At 47.6% G+C, this 19,720-nt stretch overlaps 1 pseudogene; it reads left to right on the forward strand.

Annotated features, from left to right (window-relative positions):
• Positions 1–8,792: 8,792 nt before the first annotated feature.
• The window catches only part of LOC127235622 (60S ribosomal protein L6-like), a 41,055-nt pseudogene continuing 30,127 nt past the window's right edge, over positions 8,793–19,720 (forward strand).

Consider the following 19,720-nt stretch of genomic DNA (forward strand, 5'->3'; position numbering starts at 1 on the left):
ATGCCCAGCACTGGCTAGCATTATCTCCTAAGGAGCAGGGATGTGTGAAAAGAGACAGCCAAATCCAGTCTGAGGAGACATGGGGAAGCTGGGTGCACACCTGCCAGATGTGGGACATCAGGCACAATGCAGGGTCCCAGTCACTGGTCAGTTCTTATTTCTGAATTACTGAAAAATGAGTGCTGCAGCTGGCAAAGTACTGTCATGCTGGAGGTGTTTACTTTGAATAAATTTCACCAAAAATTCTTCTTAAACCCTTTAGTTTTAATAGTTGAATTTAATAGACACATACTTAACACCTGTTCTGTGACAGGCTCCATGGTTAGTTCAAGGAAGCAAAGATGAGATGATGGCTAGCCCTAGCATGCTCTAGGCTCATCACAAGTGACAAGCCCACTGCTCCTCTAGAGCCAATTATTACCAGTATTTGCCCGTCTGTTGGCAGTAAGAACTGACTATACTGCGAATAACTTGATTGGGTCACATCAAAACAAAACCACAAGCCACAAACCAACACCACTAAAATAAAACAAACACAATGGGCTTTGTCCATAGAACTTCCCATGGTTGTAACCTATAGATAAGGCCTCCACAAACAGATCTGGAGCATAATTACTAGGTTTGCTTTTGCTATAGCACATTGAGGGCAATGATTCTAAAGATGTCACTGCTCCCAGACACCAAGAAGCAGTCTAGAGAACTTGGCACCCACATTCCCAAGAGGTGGGTTGGATGATTTTTGGTTCTTAGGTGGGTTATGGGTGTTTGTCATCATTTATGGGGATTGGTTACACATTACTGCTCACGGTCAGGGAGAAAGCTAAACAAGGGAGACTAGATTGAGGAGATCTCGTTCTAAAGGGAAGAGGGGGCATATAGCATGGAAATGATGGGGTAAAATGGTGGATTGTCGAGTCTACTTTTGAACAGCAACTAGTCTCAAATATTTTACAGTAGTATAGATTTTGGTATATTGATGCAAATTTTATTTTTTATTATACTGTATATATGTTTCTATTGTTGTCTAAGGTATTGTTCCTATACAGCTCATAAATTTTAATGTAAAGTCATTGAAAGCTATTTAGGATAATAAATATAGGTTAATAGTCACCTATAACAATCAAAGTTAAAGTCATGTTAGGTATATTTTCAAGGTCAATCAGAGACATATTTTAAAATAGATGGTCTTCAAATAGTTCAGAGACCTACAGAATACATCATTTTAATGTTTTAATAACTATGGGTGCCTATAAAGATGCCTGCCCTCCATCTTGGCACAAGGATAGAGTTCAAAAGTGTCCTCAGCAAGTCCTAAGGTGTGGCTACAGAAGGATGTTTGGCTGTCTTGTTCTAAATAACAACAGACCTGAATGTGAGGTGTGGCTACTCCTGACTCTCTCAAGGCTAGGGAATAAGAAGTTGGAGCTAAGGTGTGGTTACTGAACTCTTAGAATAAGTGAGGAATAAAAGACTGTTTGTTCCATATACATAATACTGTGTTCCCCTTTTTGGATAAGGTATATAAGAGTGGTGAAAAATAACTCTTGACATTTCTGTGTTGACTGATCTGCCCTCCTGACCTTTATTCTGTCTTTCTGTCTTTTCTTTATCATCTATAGCTAGCCTTTCCCTCATCCACACTCCCCCACTCAGGTATGGACTTGGGGCTGGCTGCTCAGCTGGCTCCGATTACAGCCCCACAAAGACTACTCCCAACAAATAACATAGGGCTTTTCATGACAATGAGACATGTCTGCTCCTGGAAGCACCAGTTACTTCTTAAAAGGATGATGGGTATTGAAGAAATTTCATATGGAGTTTGCTTTCTTTATGAAAAAGCTAGCCATTTGGGCAAGGGGCTGCCCTTATCTTGACTGCTGACAGTATGCTGTTCATACTGGACAACCAGGAAACAAAAGAAAGTGATTGGTAGGATAGTCCTTCAAAATTCTTGCTTCACAGAAAAGTCTGTCAGATATTCTAGTCCTGTAGGCCAAAGATGGATGTCCCAACATTGCAGAGGAACCTTGGGTAACTGTCCAGGCAGCCAGCTGTTTCTGTCATTTATATAGTTTTGGAAGTTGCTTTCTCTGTACTTCCTATTAACTCAAATAATATTTTATGCTTCTTGCGTCTCTGGTAGGGATTGGAGACTAGATGGTTATAGTTTTATAGTTTTCCTTGTTACCAAATTCAGAAAAGAAACTTACTAAGAAATATAAAGCCTATAAGGTTGAGAAACATAAAAGCTTAAATTTATTATCTAAAAAGCTATTTTAAAGTTTAAAAAGATATTTTTAGAATGACAATACAAGTTATGACAAAAAATGGTTTGGGTATAAAACTTTGGACTAAGATGGGATAGATAATAGAGTATTTTCATTACATTTGCCAAAGGCAAATGGACTGAGCATTGTAAATATAATTCTTACCTGATAACTGTTATTTTTGTATATAGTTTACTGTGTTAGAGTTAAAACCTTTCTTTTTTATTTAGACAAAAACAAGGAATTGTTGTGGAACATTGCTTTATAGTGTGTGAAGATGTGTCACTGTGATTGGGTTAATAAAATGCTAAACAGCCAATAGCTAGGCAGGAGGTACAGGTGGGACTTCTGACAGAGAGAGCTCTGGGAAGAAAAGGGCAGAGTCGTGAGCCAGGTGCAGTGGGAGAAGGATGGGCAGTGCAGAGTAAATTAACCAAGCCATGTAAAATAATGTGGATTAATAGATATAGGTTAGTTCAAGTTATAAACACTAGTGGGGCAAGCCTAAGCTACAGGCTGAGCTTTCATAATTAATAATAAGTCTTTGTGTCATATTTTATGAGCTGGTGGACCAGAGTTTTCTCTGGTTTACTACGGCTGCGAGTGTGGCTTTCCTCTTAAAACATCTAGGTCATCCTTCTGTAGCACTTATGTCCATCTTCCCTGGGAAATCTCTCTGTTTGCTTATTCAGGATGTGCTCTGAGCTCCTGGGTGGCCAGCATGTGCCCAAAAACACATGGACCTTAGGGGGAGTCATGGAGAGAACTGAGCAACAAGTCTAGAAATATTGGGGTTTCAGGGCATTGGGGGATGAAACATCCGTGGATACTATTGCCAGCTCTAGGGCCAGGACTCAGTGACCCAAAATCTATACTAGTCACAGGAGAGGGCACACTAGGCCTGGGCAGTTTTGGTTGGGATGTGGTTGTGTCCAGTGCTTAGCAATAGCATGGGAAAATAAGATCAAGTTCAAACTTGTACCCCATGGTCATTTTAATTTTTATCTTTTCCCGAGACACAGTCTCACTATATAGCCATGGCTAGCCCGGAACTGGCTATGTAGACCAGACTGACTGTGAACTCCCGGAGTTTCACCTACCTCTGTCTCCCAAGTCCTGAGACCAAAGGCCTATGCCATCATAGCAAGCCCCCTATTGACTTTTAAAGAAGAAGTAATTTTACTTTGTGTGTCTGGATGTTTTGTAACACAAATAATAAAAAACCAGAGACAGATATTGGGGTTAAACCTGAAGACCAGAGAGGCAAAGCAGCAAAGCCACCAGAGAGGGGGGGAATCCTTTCCTTAACATGCGTGGCTGGAGACTAATTGCCAAAATTATTTGTATGTATGTATGTATGTATGTATGTATGTATGTATGTATTGCTTGGATTAAAGGTATGAGCTGTTTCTCTTTTAGACTGATTCACTCATGTAGCCCTGGTCCTTGAACTCACAGAAATCCATCTGCATCTGTCTCCTGAGTCCTGGGATTAAAGGTGTGTTCCACTGCTGCCCAGCTTCTGTGGCTGTGGCTAGTGTGTCTGGCTTTGCATTTTAATCTCCAGGCAAATTTTATTAGGTCATAAACAATATATTATCACAGTGTTTTGCCTGCCTCTTTGTCTGTTCCTACAGAGACCATGGGAGGACATTAGATCCCATGAAACTGGGTGCTGGGAATTGAACTCAGGGTCTTTTGGAAGTGTAGTCAGTGTTCTTAACCTCTGAGTCATCTTTCTACCTCCTTCCCCACTGGTATTTTAAGGTGCATCCTAAGACAGGCTGGATTCTAAACAGGAAGCCTCGCTGCCAGTAGAGACGCTGATGAGCTGTGATGTGGGTAAGGGCAGAGCTTGCAGGAGGAGGCTGCTCCTGCACCCCCAGGGTAGGGACTTCTCAGGCCCAGACAGTGTGGCACAGGAGTGCTGCTCTGCTAAAGCCAGCACCTCTTCTCCCCAAGGCTTTGTCCTTCAGTTTCATTCAGGCCTTAAGGAGCTAGACTGGCTTCAAGAACTGTTCTGGGAGCCAGAAATGGTGGCCCATACCTTTAATTCTAGCATTCAGGAGGCAGAGGCAGGTGGGTCTCTGTAAATTCCAGGCCAGTCTAGTCTACATAGTGTGTTTAAGGACAGCCAAAGCTACATAATAGATGCTGACTCAAAAAACAAACACTCTAACAAACAACAAAAAGAACTGATGTGGCAGTCTCACAGACAGGCATGACAGACACCCTGTGTTGTGATTATCCTTAAGCCTGCGGGGGAAGTCCCACACCTGTCCTCCCCAAGTGGCCCGTAGTAGAAGCTACGGGCGGGCACTTTCATGTTCCCACCAGACCCTCAGTTCTCCCTTGGTGTGGGAGCCAGCAAGGACTTGTTCACTCAAATGGGCTCTAGAAACGTAGTGATTGACTAGCTATGGAGGGCATAAGCCCCGGGGAGTGAGAAGATGTGGACAGACAGACACGGCCTGTGACATCATTTAGTCTGCTGGCTGTGGTGCAGGACAATGTAAGCTTGGTGAAGTGACTGCAGGGCAGGCATCATATGACCTCCCACACCAAAGCCAGCCTTTCCTAGGAGATTCAGCTTGGTTGAGTTGGGATCCTGTGGGCTGTGAAGGAGTTGGTGTGACCCAGAGCTAAAAGAGCCAACAGCCACTCCTTTCGCTATCATGCCACTGAAGGATGGTGTGGGTGGAGGGTAGCAGGGCAGTCAGAACAGTCTAGGCCCCCCCCCCCCCCCCGCTTGTAAACATCCACCTCTCAACACATGCTGCTTTGCTGTCATCTCTTCTGTGCCCTTGACAGCACCAATGGGCTTGGTTTAGAGAGGGTCTGTGTAGCCCAAGTGTGTCCAGGACCTTACCTGGGTAATGCCAGAAAGCCATCTGAAGTGATTTGCATGTCAACAGGCACAGCTTTGCTTGCTACAGAGAATTGGGAGGATGTCAAAAACAGGAAGGAAATAAAACCACCATTTGGAGTCAGCTACTACAAACAAACTGGTGTGTTCCCTCCTACTCCCATTCCTTATGTGTTAGGAAATTGGTTCTACAGCTACACGTGTCCAGTTTACTTTGCAAACCTGTATTGCAAGCATTGCTCAATTACTTTCCAATGGCTGCATTTTATTTCAGCACACATCAGGGTAGTGTTTATTTAACCTTTAGCTGTGGACTCTGCCATCTCCATTCTTTTCATAACTGAGTGTGAGACTTGGGGTGGGTGGCTTTTGGTGTTCAGATGCTAAGTGACAAATCTTTGAGCTATCCTTGTGTTTCATTTGGTGGGGGAGGAAGAGATGCCACTTCATTAATGCTTAATATCCTAAAGGACAACCTCAAATGGAATAGCTAGAAAAGGATGGGATGGGACAAAGTTGTGAAAAGTAAAGACCATTTGATTACATTAACTATTGTAAAACTATTAATGGAGACTTTCTGGTTGGTTTGTTGGTTGGTTGGTTGTTTGGTTGGTTGGTTGAAGGCTGGGTATGGTGGTACATGCCTGAGATCCTAGGACTTGGGAAGCTGAGGCAGGCAGATATGATGAGTTCAAGGCCAGCCTGGCCTACATAGCAAGTCTCAGTCCATGATTATACTGTGCCTCATTTAGTCACCTGTTAAAGGTGATGATGGACATTGCCTCCCACTAATAATTGTAATGGATGCAGGCAGGAAAACAGGAAAGACTTGGTCATTAACGCAGTCTGAATGTTGCAAGCTGCAGGTGAATGTCAGACCATCATGTGTAATAAATAATTAGCACATTGTAATAAACACACCAGCCCTCCTAATGCATGTAATGCCTGGCTGGGCCCAATGCTGGTCCTAGGTACTCAGACTCTCTCTCTCTCTCTCTCTCTCTCTCTCTCTCTCTCTCTCTCTCTCTCTCTCTCTCTGGGAGGACAGGGGTATTTACAAGTTGTCTTTGTATGATCTCATTTCCCACTGTTGCCTATGGCCTTTTTCAGGAGCTGAGGTCAGGGTCCATCCCACACTGAATGAAAGAGGCAAGAGAATCTGGAGCTGAGTGTGAAGACAGTGTGAAGCAAGCCCAGGGCCACTAGGCACTACATGTCTGTATCTTCCCTAGGCCACAGCCTCCTGTGAAACCTTAACTCTCCTGAGGATTTTCCAAAGGGCCTACCCTCAGTATACCCAGATACATGTTTTGCTGAAAGGTACCCTGCAAAGAAACAGAAGACTGTATGACAGCAGCAGGGCCTTTGCTGAGGTGATTAAGACGAATGAGGTCATGGAGAGAGCCCTAATGCAGTCTGGCTGGTGTCTTTGTAAGACAAAGACCAGGAGGACCAAGGCACCAAGGTGAGAGGTGGGCAGGTCCTCCTCAACCCCGCAGGTCTGCCTGCTGCACCTGTTTGCAGTCCCCACCCAGCAGCTGTGGCTGGACTTGGCCTCTGGTTGTTCCGATTGTGTGCTGCTGTGGCTGATCTTGTTGGTTGGCGTGTAGATACAAAGCAAATACAACAGTCTCACACTCAGCACCGCTCCAGTGAGGTGGTAGGACATGTCCCTGGTCATGCTGGATTGGAGGGAACTAAGCACGTTTTCTCTTTGCCATGTTTGAGAGCCTGGCATAGCCCTGTCCCTGTTCATATTATGGACACGTGGACCTTCTTGGCTCCTGATTCATAGGAGGGGAAACAAGGAAGAGGAAGTAGGCAAGAACTGAGGAAGAACTGGCCCAGAGGCTGTCCAGAAAAAGCTGAAACCCCACCCCCATTGAGCAAGACAACATGCCATGCCTTGGGGCTCCAGAAGACCATAACTGTATTCCAGAATTGCCAGGAGTCTTTGTGGCCACCAGAGTATGGGGTCCTGAGAGCTTGCAGTGCCCTGGTGAGACACATACAGAATTGTGCAGGGTTGCTGTAGGTGGGTCTTAGGTAGCGCTGACAAGCCAGACCCATCCATCCTCTTTCTGTCACTCTGGGAGACCCAGGGAACCACAGTTCTCAGAAGAAGCTGAGCCTCCCCTAAGGACCTGTCAGATGGCTTGGCCCTGGCAGAGTAGAACATTGTGATTATGGAGAGCTGGAGTATTATAGGTCAAAAGCCAAATGATCTTGGGCTATCTTTAGTCCCATGAAAAGACAGGCATATACTTTCAAGCTCTGAGTGACATCCAATGCCTCATGGCTTCCATAAAACCTTTGGAATGTATGCTTAAGCCTGACACACCCACCTTCTACCAAGGCAGTGGCTAAGAATGTGGCGGACACGTTCTGGATCCTGTGACACCCTCTCCCTGCCTTGCTGTGACAGCCTTCCCCATGACCCTGCCTGTGTATTGTGTAAATACATTGATTCATGGTGTTCTATTTTTGTGACCATGAAAGTTCAGGAAGCCTTCACTGTGGTGAGACATGTCATGCTGGCTGAGTTCCTGGGCCGTAGCCATTCATGTTTGGCAAAAGATGAACTATTTCTATATTTCCTCAAAGTGGAGTTTACATTTTTATATCAACAACACAATCTTTGGAGCTCAGTGCCTCAGTTTCCTCGGATGCCATACATCTCCCCAAACAAAGCACACATTACAAGGATGCCCAGGGAGGATGCTGAGTTAGCTGAGTGGTTTCTCTGCCTGGGTTCTTCCTCGCCTGTGATGTCAGCATTCCTGCCTCTTCTGGGACCTAAATGGCCTGAGCTCACACCCAGTTATCCAAGTCCTGGGGAAAGAGGTCATCCCCCAACTTCATGTGGTGCCAGAGAGAAGAATGGGGAATCCCAGAAAGAGTCCCGAGTGAGTAAGAGAGGCAGCCATCCTCATGACAAGGACGAGAAGTGTCTGGCTGCTGAGGAGACTCTCGAGGAAGCTCACTGGCCTGGCATGAAAGGGGTAAGTGATCTAAGCGGGTCATTGACTTTAGTGCTGTTGGGTGGAGTTGTCCTCCAGCTGCCTCCTAGGTAAGCTGGTGTTTTTAAACTCGAGTTTTGTTCCTGCAGTTCTGCAGTGGGAACTGGGGTTCACTGAATTAGCCACATGGTTTATTTAGCTTACACGTTCCACTCACACTCCATTACCGAGGTAAGTCAGGGCAGGAACTCAAGCCACAAACAGAAGGAGGAATGCTGTTTACTGGCTTGCTCTCCATGGCTTGCTTACTCAGTTAGGTTTTTTTTTTTTTTTTTTTATAAACTTAGGACCACAGAGAGCCCTCCCACATCAGTCATCCGTCAAGATAGTGGCCCAAGATTGCCTGCAGGACAATCTGATGGAGGCAGTTCTTCAGTTGAGGTTCCCTCTTAGCATGTGTCAAGTTGACAGCCAGGATTGGACCCACTCCAGTGCCTGACCTAGCATCCTTCTGGCTATCAGGAAAAACCTCTATTGACTGTACAGACCACTCACTAGTTGTCACCAGCTGAAAAGCTAAGAATGTCATTGGGTAGAACCTAAAGTCTAGAGCAGAGATTTCCCTGCATAGCTAGTGTGGTTACCTGATTTCCTTACCGACATATTTAGTAAATTCATTGGTTTAGCTCTTTCCTATCTTGCAAGATGGTGGGTGAAAAAGCCGAGAAGCCTGACAAAAAAGAGAAAAAACCTGCAGCCAAGAAGGCTGGTGGTGATGCTGCAGGTGGCCCTGCTGCTGGTGCAGCCAAAAAGGGTGACCCTGAGGTTAAAAAGCCCAAGAAGGGGAAGCCGCATTGCAGCCGGAACCCTGTCCTGGTTAGAGGAACTGGCAGATACTCCTGATCTGCTGTGCATTACAGAAAGGCCCTGTACAAAAGAAAATGCTCAGCTGCAAAAACTAAGGTTGAAAATAAGAAGCAAAAGGAGAAGGCCCTTGCTATTGTCACCAAACCAGTTGGTGGTGACAAGAATGGTGGCACCCGGGTGGTTAAGCTTCGAAAAATGCCCCGGTATTACCCTACTGAAGATGTTCCCCGGAAGCTGCTGAGCCATGGCAAAAAGCCCTTCAGTCAGCATGCGAGAAAGCTGCGTGCCAACATCACTCCGGGGACTGTCCTGATCATCCTCACCAGGCGCCACAGAGGCAAGAGGGTGGTTTTCCTGACACAGCTGGGCAGTGGCTTGCTACTTGTGACGGGACCTCTTGCCCTCATCAGAGTTCCTCCTCTGTGAAGAACGCACCAGAAATTTGTCATAGCCACCTGTTCAAGAGTTGATATCAGCAAGGTTAAGATCCCCAAACACCTGACTGATGCTTACTTCAAGAAGCAGCTGTTGCGAAAGCCCATGCACCAGGAGGGTGAGATCTTCAACACAGAAGAAGAAATACAAGATTACAAGCAGCGCAAGGCCCATCAGAAAACCGTGGACTCGCAGCTTTTCCCAAAGATCAAAGCTGTTCCTCAGCTTCAGGGCTACCTGCGGCCTCAGTTCTCACAAACTGGTTTTCTAAATTGCTATCAACCTATTAAACAGCTTCATATGTTAAAAAAATCATTGGTTTATAATTGTCTTCTGCTCTGTGACTATAAATTTATGTAATGGCTCCCACCGTGGGCATATCATTTAGGGTAACTGAATCCATGCTCTCAAGCTCCTGGGCCTCGAATGTGAAATGTCTCCCATGGGCTCATATCTTTGGACACTTGGTCCCCAGCTTGTAGTACTTTTTGGGAAGGTTATGGAACCTTCAGTTAATGGAGCCTCACTGGGGGAAGTGGATCACTTGAAGAATTGGTCAAGGAAGGCTGTCCTTGGGAATTTTCTAGCCTGACCCTAGTTCCTATCTGTTCTCTGCTTCCTGCTCATGGACACAGTATAATCTCACATTTCTGCTGCCAAACCTTCCCTGCTACAATGGACTGTCCCTTCCAACTGTGAGCCAAAATAACCCTTCCTTCCTTCCTTAAGTCACTGTTTGTCAGATATTTGATCAAATCAATGAGAAAAGAACTAGTGTGCCAGCCAGGGCCACTCATGTTAGGTTCAGAGCAACCCATATTCTCATTGGAGCAAGAACTGTGGTGACGTCAGTGACTTAGGGAGAAACTAAGGTGTGTTAGTCCAAGCATACCTCCGAGAGAGAATATGGCTTGAGTACTCCAGGGAACATCCTGGGCTCCCGCTCTTTCTGCTGAGCCTCAGGAGATGGAGAGAGCCGCGGGTCTGGAACCTGAGCAGCATGAGTCAGAGGATATGCTGCTTTGCACAGTGGGCCCCGCAAAATTAACATGTAGGCCTCCCTTTAGGGCAGACACTCCTTTCATTCTCAGGGTGTTTTTTCTTCTTCTTACTACTGTGCAACCTTTGGGGGGGGCATCTGAGTGGTGCCTTCTCTTCTTGGTTCCTTTTTGTCTGGAAGTGTGTGTTGTGTGTCAAGAGCTTTTCCACATACCTACATCCCATCATTATGCGATGGTATCACAGGTAGTTGTGTTATTTCTGTCACGCCATAACTGGATTTCTTACTGATTGATATGCTTTCAGTTTGACATTTTAATGTAGTGTCTGGGGCCAGTAGACACCCCAATTCCTTCCAGCTGTGGGAGTGGCTCTGTGGTTGCCCCCCAACAAGCAGGAGTAGAAGCACTGCTTGTTAGTCCTTCCTTTTCATTGCTTCTGCCCTGGAGGGTAAGGGCAGAGCGCTCCCCATCCCCGCCTTCATCCATGCATCCACACTTTCTTCCACAGTTCCTCCTTTGTTTGTGTCGAGGAAACTTCAGTCCTTTTCATAGAGTTGAGAAAGCCAAGCAGGCAGAAGGAAGGAATGATGATAGACCACGTATCCAGGCCAGGGCTGGCCCTAGCTCCCTTGCTTCAGAGTCTGTGACCTTAACCTTCACACCTAGACTTCTAGAAACCCTGTCGACAGCAGCCAGCTCACACCCAGCTGTAGGCCCAGTCCCTGATGCTTGCCTTCCCCTATCTGATAGTTTTGCTGGAACTTAAGGTGGTTAATGAAGCCTTGTGCAGACTCTCAAAGTACCCATACCCAGCGAGCAAGAGCCAAGGACAAGTGAGTTGAGAGAGCTCTGGATTGGAAGATTGTTCTGGGCAGAGGAGGGGCTGTGGGTTGGGGAAGGTCCCTACTGGAACTGAAAGACAAAGGGCCAGGATGCTATACCCCTTACAGCCCTAGGAGGAAGCCCCTAGCCTCACAGGGATCCAGGCATAGAAGAAGCCCAGGTGATCTCCTTTATTACCTGTCAGATGTTTAAGGACCATGCATTCTGAGCACTGAGCCCAGTTCACCAGATTAGTGGTACTTGCTGGGAGGATAGATGGAGACTGTAGAGATCATGGGACTGTTCCCAAGATGCACTTCTGAGAATTGCTTCCATCCCTGGTTTATTCTTTCTTATCTTGATTATATTTGGAATAAAACATAAAATATATGGTTTCTAACTCCCTCTACTTTTTATTTTGTCTTTTTTGAGACACAGTCTTGCCCAGTAGCCCAGGTTGGCCCCAGGAGAATATGATTCCCCATGGGATTTGCTAATGACAAGGGGTGAAATTAGTGAGACACTCTTGATTCAGGACAGGGACAACAGGTGCACAGAAAGAGCTGTCACTTCAGTCTAGGGAGGAGCTAGGTCCCTCACACTAGGCTAACATTCTGCCTCCACTGCATAAGGGTTGCTGTCAGCATCTCATATTGAGAGTCATTTTCCTTGTGGGGTCCTTTGTCCCCTCCACTTAAAGCCAAAGGCTAACAGATGGGGTCAAGGCTGGGCCAGATCCTTCGCATTGCTTTTCCTACCCCAATAATTCACATGCTCTTCCACTTCCTGTCAGGCTCTGTTCCTGGGGACCTGCCTATAACACAGCCTGTGGATTATTCTGGAACTGATGGCTAGACAATCTAAACATGGAAGTGAACAGCTTCAGTCACCTAGACCTCATCCCATACTCCATGCAGATGTGACTCTCTGTTCCTGGGGAAGTCAGGCTGCTCACCTTGCCGGAAGTCTTCCCTTGGGATCGGCATGTTTGGTAGGGCCAGGTGGGAAGGTTAGCAAGCTGTTCTGTGGAATTTTTACCAACATCTTCTGTCAAGGTTGGGTCCTGAATGCCCTTCTGGTGAGGAAGGCCTGGCAAAGCCAGAGAGGCCACTATGTACAGGGTGTTGGACATTGAAAAAGTCGTACCCAAAGGAAATGAAGGCTGGAACCCATGACTGCCAACTTGTCAGGTCTAGAGTTACAGGATCTAGGAGACTAATTTCTGGGCATGCGTGTAAGGATGTTTCCATGTTGGATTAGCTGAGGTCATTGCTCTCTGCTTCTTGACTATGAATGCAATGTGACCGGCTGCCTCAAGCCCCTGCCACCATGCCTTCCGTGCCATGATGAACAGCACCCTCAAACTGTGAGCCAAAATAAGCCCCTCTTCCCTTAAGTTGTGTTTGTCCGGTGTTTTATCACATCAGTGAGAAAGGCAATTCATATAGAACTACAGATTCGCAGAACCACAGAAGCATAGATCCACAGAACCACAGACCTGTAGAACCACAGATCCACAGAACTACATATCTACAGATCCACAGATCTACAGCAACAGGACCTTCACATTGGGAGTGTGGCCTAGGCTCTGGGTGTGGTGATGAGGCCTGAGACCAGACCCCAGCATCCAGATGCGTCCTGGTTTCCCTGCCCCACTTTGATAGCTCAGTTGACCTGGTATCTATGTTGTTTGATGAGCAAGTACTCATTGCCTAGAATTGACTATGTCTGCCCAAGGCCAGGGTTTGAAAGTATTAAATTCAAAACCAATATCTCCCCATCCAACATTTTTTTTTACAAGTGTTTGGTAAAATGAGAAGAATAGAAGAGTGAGTTTCCCCCTATATTTTGCATCATTAAGTAGCTGACATGAAGAAAATATAAGTGGGACAGTTTAACCATTCACTAGAAAGTAGATGTGTAAGGCATCAATACAAGGTCAAGAAACAAATAGCTAACTCCAGGCACTCAGCCAGGGGACTTCAGGAAGTGGCTCTTGATAGGGCCAGGGAGGGGACAGGGGGTGCTCTCTGTGATGCCTCATTCCTGCAGGATTTGCTGGGGTGCTGTGTGTGGCTCACCTGTGTGCTCTGCTTTCCTTTGTACCATTTTACCATAGCGACGCTTATTTCCAGCACCTGCCACCTTCTCTCCTCCTGCTGTGGATGCACCATCTGAAGCCACCCTAGTCCCTGTCTGCCAAATGGCACCGGCGTCACTTCCTTTGCCCTATCATAGGGCTGCTCATTTCTCTACAGTGGCCCTTTCACATATGATGAGGCTGCCCTGAGTACCATGGGAGTCTGAGTAGCACCCAGGCTCCATCCTCAGGATGCCAGGAGTACCCCGTCCTCTACCCTAGTACACAATCAGGAGCAGCTGCAGATGTAGCTGGACATGGAAGGGTGCCCATCACAGGAATGGAAGCTACAGATTTCCTATAAAACTTCAAAATGTTTGTAGGGGATTTTCCATACTTTAGATTCAACAGATTTTCATTCTGAAGTTATTTTAATGTTTAGTATTACAAGACACTCATTGTGCTGGGAAGCTGTGCTGAGCACATGCAGAATTGCCTGTGACTCTGGGTTAATCAGGCTCTGTTTGACTCTCCCTGCACAGTAGTCTGACATGAGGAACCCTGCTGGCTTTTCAGATGGACAAAGAATGTAATCCCTTGCTGACTTGAAGCCTTCCACGAAACTCAACCACAACACAATGACACCTTGTAATGACTAGGGGTCAATGTGATCGAACAGTAGCTAAGGGGCTGCAGCCATGGCAATGAGAACAATCCAGATACTAAATGTTGTTGAGTGGCTTCCACCCTCAGCATGACCCTGTGAGGTTGGCCTGTCAGCTTTAGCAATGAGGACTGGAGTCTCCTTTTCTAGAGAGGGCCTTGTACATCACAAGGAGCTAGGGACAGGAGGTGGCTCTTAGTGCACCAACAGTCCTGTGACAGACAGTGCATGGATGCTAAGAGAAGACCTTCATACACACACAGCCAGGCCGGTGAGGTGTGGCATTTTGTCACAGAATTGGAAGGGCCTGATGCTGCTTAGCCCCCACAAGCAGACAAGATTGGCTGCATTCAGAGCCGTGCCGTAACTTTCTCTCTTTAGGGGTAGGCAGCAGGGAGAGCATTTATGGGGACAAGACAGGAAATGGGCCATGTTTGTACAGAAACTGACAGGCAGAGGAGGTGTCCCCTGAGAGCAGGTCCTCTGCTAGGCTACTGAGGAAGCAGGAACCATCTTGGGAGAGGACACTGTTTCCTCCTCCATGGAGTTCAGGAGGATGGGCAGGTTGATTATATACCCAGAGTCCCTTAGGAAGACGCAGGGCATCTGAGTCCCTACATCCATTGTTGCCTGCACCTCGGTTCTTCCCTGGCTCTGTTGTGAGCTCCTAGAGTGTGTGGCTGTGGGGTGGAGAGGAAGAGATGGTGAGAGAGGAATTTATGCCATGGTGCAGGGCAGCCCTTCCCTCTCCCTATGACTGTACCCAGAAGGGAAGTGGGAGAAGACACAAGGAGGGAGATGTCAAGCTGACTGCTGGGTGACCGTGCCGAAGGGGGCTCTGCTCGCAGATTTTTGTTGTCTTTGATACGGATTTGCAACAACATGGAAGCAGGTTGGCTCCAGGGATGGAAAGACAGTAGTCAGGAACTTCATTTAGACTTGACCTGGTTGAGCAAGGGGCTGGACTCCCGGGTCCCAGCCTGGCTCTGCTGCTTTTCGGTGTCCTCCTCCCAGGTCCTCAGGGCGCCAACCTTACAAAGTTCATGGAAAGCAAGTGTTTGGAAAGGGCTTAAGCAGTGCTGGGAAAGATAAAGCTGGGGTGTTTGAACTTCTCAGGTGTCATGAGGCGCAAGGCACGCACTGGCTTTCTGGGAAGTTGAGAGTCTTGATTGCTGTTTCAGTAAGGTCCTGGTCACATTCTGTGTTCTAGGTTTGCTTATCTCTACCCGCCACCTGGGAATCAACACCTCAGAAACAAAGCAAAGACCTGAACTCTTGATGGCATTCACAGTGAACCCACCACAGCTTTACTCCGTGCATTCCTTCATGCCGTAGCAGACACCCTGACAACAGACAGCACTAGGAAAGCAAAGGGCAGGCTTCCAGTTCCCAAGCTAGAGTTCATTTTTTTGTTTTTTTTTTTAAGGAAGTCAAGGCAGGAACTCAAGCAGCTAGTCACCTCATAGGCGCAGTCCCGAGCAAAGAGAATAACACAGCCTTGCTCGCTCAGCTTGCTTTCTTCGCTGTTATGCAGGACAGGGCCCAGCTCTTGAAATGGTGCCACCCACATTCAGGTTGGCTCTTCTCACCTCCATTACCAATCTAGACTATCCCCCACAGACATGCCCACAGGCCAAGCTGATCTAGATAAATCCGCATTAAGACGCTCCTCCCGGGTGACTCTCTCTACGTTGTGTCAACTTGACACAGATTTTCCAAGAAAAGAGGTGTTGTTTGGCAGGTGCAGTCTACTTTTCTGTCTGGCTTAGAGGACTCTGTGCTTAGGGCATCAGGAGAGCCTTGTGGTGCCAGGCTGTATGGCTTGGGAAATGGAGGGCTTGGCAGTGAATGGCTTTGGAAATGGAAGGCTTGGCAGTCCTCTGAGAAGACTCTGTGGTGTCAGGGCTCCAGGACCTCACTGAGCCAAGTGGGCGTCAGTTTAGAAGATGCTGGGGCTGCTGTGGGTAGTATGGGCAAGGCACCCAGTCATCGTAGAGAACAGTGCATTGTTGGGTTTTGCCGTGCAGTGCGGTGAGTCTTGCGGCTGTAGGATGAAGTCAGGCAGGTGAGATGCTGGAATGTTCCACTTGTGGCTAGTCTGCTTTCCTTGGAGTGGCAGGGTGAGTGTGTCTGGAGAGCTTGATTTTGGAGATAGTCCATAAACAGGAACTCCAGGGCCATGGGAATTAGGGGTGATGGCCCTCGGATGTGCCAGGTGGGAAAGGAACAACACCGTGCACAAAGCCAGCCGAGGCACCTGCCACGCTCCGACACCATCTCCACCCTCACTCTGGGACACTACATGTGTAGCTAGGGCACAGGGCCACAAGGGATGAGGTGGCTGGCAGCTGGGACAGCAGAGGTGTGCACAGAGGTGGCACCTGGCCCAGGGCTGTCAACCTGTCTCTCATACACCTGCTGCCCAAATCTGCCATGTTACATCTGGTGCACAGTCATAAGTCATCCTTTCAAGGTTAAAGGGGACACATAGGAGGAGAAGGTTGTCAGCAGCAGGAACTCTTGGCTCTTAGTGGGAAAAAGGAGCATAGAGACCCATGGCATCTAAAGGCATAGCCCCTGCAGGCCTGTGAGAGGCTGAACCTGGGCAAGAGTCAGCCTTCCTGTGAGGGCTCTGGCTTCTCTAGCCTCGCCTCCTTACCTTCAACACTCCTCTCTGTTCCTCTGCCCTCATCTCTCACTGAGCCGCTCTTGAGGCCATCACCTCCTCGGTTGCTGCCCAGCCATGTAGAAGCCCCTTGGGACAGATGTCATTGTTTCTCTTTGCTTTCCCCAGAGTGTCTCACTGGATACACAGTGGGTCACTCACGTGCTGCTGTCTTCCTGTGGGCTCTGAGCCTGCCTGAGCCCTGTGCTCTGTGCTTTGCTGCCAGTGGCTACAGGCCAGGCCCCAGGTGAGCTGAGCTTTGTGCCCATTCAGGATATGAGACTCGGGCTCGTCATTTTCTTCAGGGTCATCAGAGATGCCATAGCCCCATCATCTTCAGAGCAGGATCAAGGGTGGGGTGGGCAGAAGCTCTGAGCTGTAGAGTGTAAGATGTCTTTCAGTACCTTAGAGATCTTCAGAAAACAGAAGTGATAGGATATGGAGAGGTAATTTATACACATATGCACACACTCATGCAAAGTCTCGTGTGTGCAGACACATTTGCACACTCACACAGGCCCAGTTGCATAATGCTCAAACAAATACACTCACACTTAGACACATGTGTGCACACACACTCAAATTATGTACACATATATACATGGACAGGCTAACTGACATGTGTGCATACCTGAGCATGCACACATGTGTACACACTCACACACCACGTGTATACAATTCACACATGTACATGTGAGCATACACTCACACATGTGTACTCACATTTGTACACACATTTATGCACACACATACACACATGTGCATACACGTGTACTCACATTCGTGTTCACACACATGCATATACATACATGTGCACATGCATACACATACACACAGGTGTACACATGCCTGCACATACATGTACACTCACATTCATGTACATAAACATGCACACATGTGTATACAACACATGTGCACACACATACACACATATATGCACACACATTTATATGCTGTACAATGATGTTTTGGCCAGCAATGTACCACATGTATGACCATAGTAATGGACCTGAAAAATTCCTATTCTCTAGTGACAGCCATGTCCTAGCCTAATGCATGCCTTGTGTGTCTGAGATGCTGTGGGATGTGTCCTGCACTGCTGCAAGTCATATATAGTCCAGCCCACATTATAGAGCAAAGCACTGTGCTCAGCAGTGACACTGGATGACAGTGGGACAGCTGTGTTCTTCACCTTTTGCCATTTGTAAACTTAGGCAGCACCCCACCATACACTGTGCTCCTTCCGTGCCACTATGAGCCAGTGCACGTCACCGACAGGTGATAGCGATCTTCAACCCCCCAGGAAGGAAGCAGGAGGCTAGAGAGAAGCAATCCTGCAGATGTCTGCTCCACGAGGGTCTGTGGCCCGCTGCTTCGCACTGACCCTCCTTCTCAAGCTCTGTGGCTAACGGTAGGTAGGGAGAAAGGCCAGCCAGCGGACCACAGTCAGAAAAAGTAAACACCAGGTTTTATCAGCTCTAGAGGTAAATATTGACAGACCCTAAACACCAAGTCAGTGTTTACTTGGCAGGACAATAGAGTACGTGCACTCTGTGTACTCCCACACATGTCCAAGCTTTCAGGGCCCCTATTGAGGATTTCTGCTCATTTCAACAAGGCATGACCTCGATGGAGGCTGGTTGGAGGTTTCTAGAAGGCATTCAGATGGAGGGCTGGCAAGGAGTTCCACATCACCCTGCAATCCCCCTTAAGGCAACTTGGCCACCATGTTGTCCCCAGCACAAAGCAAACCAGGACTTGGTACTGCAGGGTTCTTTGGTGATTCCCACATGCTGTAGAGATGACAGTACCAGGGACTTTACTGTGGATCTCCCCGGTCCATGACAGGTGGCTCTGCATATACTATGCCAATGGTGTGTGGCTTGTCCAGCCCATCACCATGGACGCTGGAGTGAGTCCCTGCATTGCAGACCTCCCTTGTAAGGTGAGCAGCATGGCTAGGCAAAGGCAGTGTTTTTGCTTAGAGAGAGGAGATGAGGCAGAGTAAAAGCTATCCATCTATCAACAGGATCCAAAGTCAAAGTGGAAAGTTCTAGCCATTGCTTCCCCAGGACCTGGGGGAGTGGTGTGATGGACAGCTTTAACTGTCAACTTGATACGACCTGGAATCACCTAGGGAGAGCCTTGATAAGGGATAGTCTACCTCAGATTGGCCCTTGAGCATGTCTGTAGGGATTGTCTTGGTTATCATAACTAGTGTGGGAAGACTTAGCCTAAACTTGGGTTGGGCTCTGGACTGTATAAAAGAGGAGAAAGCTAGCTGAGTACAAACATGTGTGCATTCATTCCTGCCACTACCGACTGTGGCTGCAGTTCCTGCAGCCTGTGACTGTCAGTTCTGATCGCCCATAACCTGGAAAAGTAAGCAGTGAATGAGTGCCGTCTGCCTAGTTCCTTTTCACCAGGGTAGTTTATCCCAGCAGCAGAAATGAAACCAGGGCAGGTGGGCTTTACCTAGTGTAAATGGGTGGCAGGCCCTGTCCCTAGTGCATCTGCAAACTGTGTGCCATGCCACCTTCTGCCTCTGGAACCTGTTTCTCCCAGCCGGGCCCCAACCTCCGAAAGTTTGCATGATCTCCCTAACCAGCACCACCAGCTCACATTTAACATATGAGCTGAGAAGGTGTTTTCACATAGCATATGCTTTGAAGATGGTGGGTGCTATGCCTTCCCCAGTCTCTGTGGGGGTCAGAATATCCCCACTGTCCAGTTCTCTCTCAGCCAGAGTCAAGCTTATCTCCCCCTCCACCCCCGACTCTCACCCCAGACCCACAGGGTAGAAAAGGTAGACAGGGAGCTTCATCCCCTTGCCTCAGTGGATCAGATGAGGTGCCATGTGTGGACTTGGCACTTCACAGACAACACTTCCGAAAGCCAGTATTGACTGACTGATGGGCCCTGGGACTGCACAGAGTGGCTCAGAGGGATGTAAATGCTAGGCCCTCATGATGACTGTCTCAGGGTCCTATTCGCTTTTCCAAGAAAAAGTGCAGTTTACCTTTGTGGTGGTTTCAATATTTGGTACCCAGTTGGTGGTGCTGTTGGGGGAGGGGGGTTGGGTGGTGTGGCTTT

This window comes from Phodopus roborovskii, unplaced genomic scaffold (assembly GCF_943737965.1).
Source record: "Phodopus roborovskii unplaced genomic scaffold, PHOROB, whole genome shotgun sequence".
NCBI classification, from domain to species: Eukaryota; Metazoa; Chordata; class Mammalia; order Rodentia; family Cricetidae; genus Phodopus; species Phodopus roborovskii.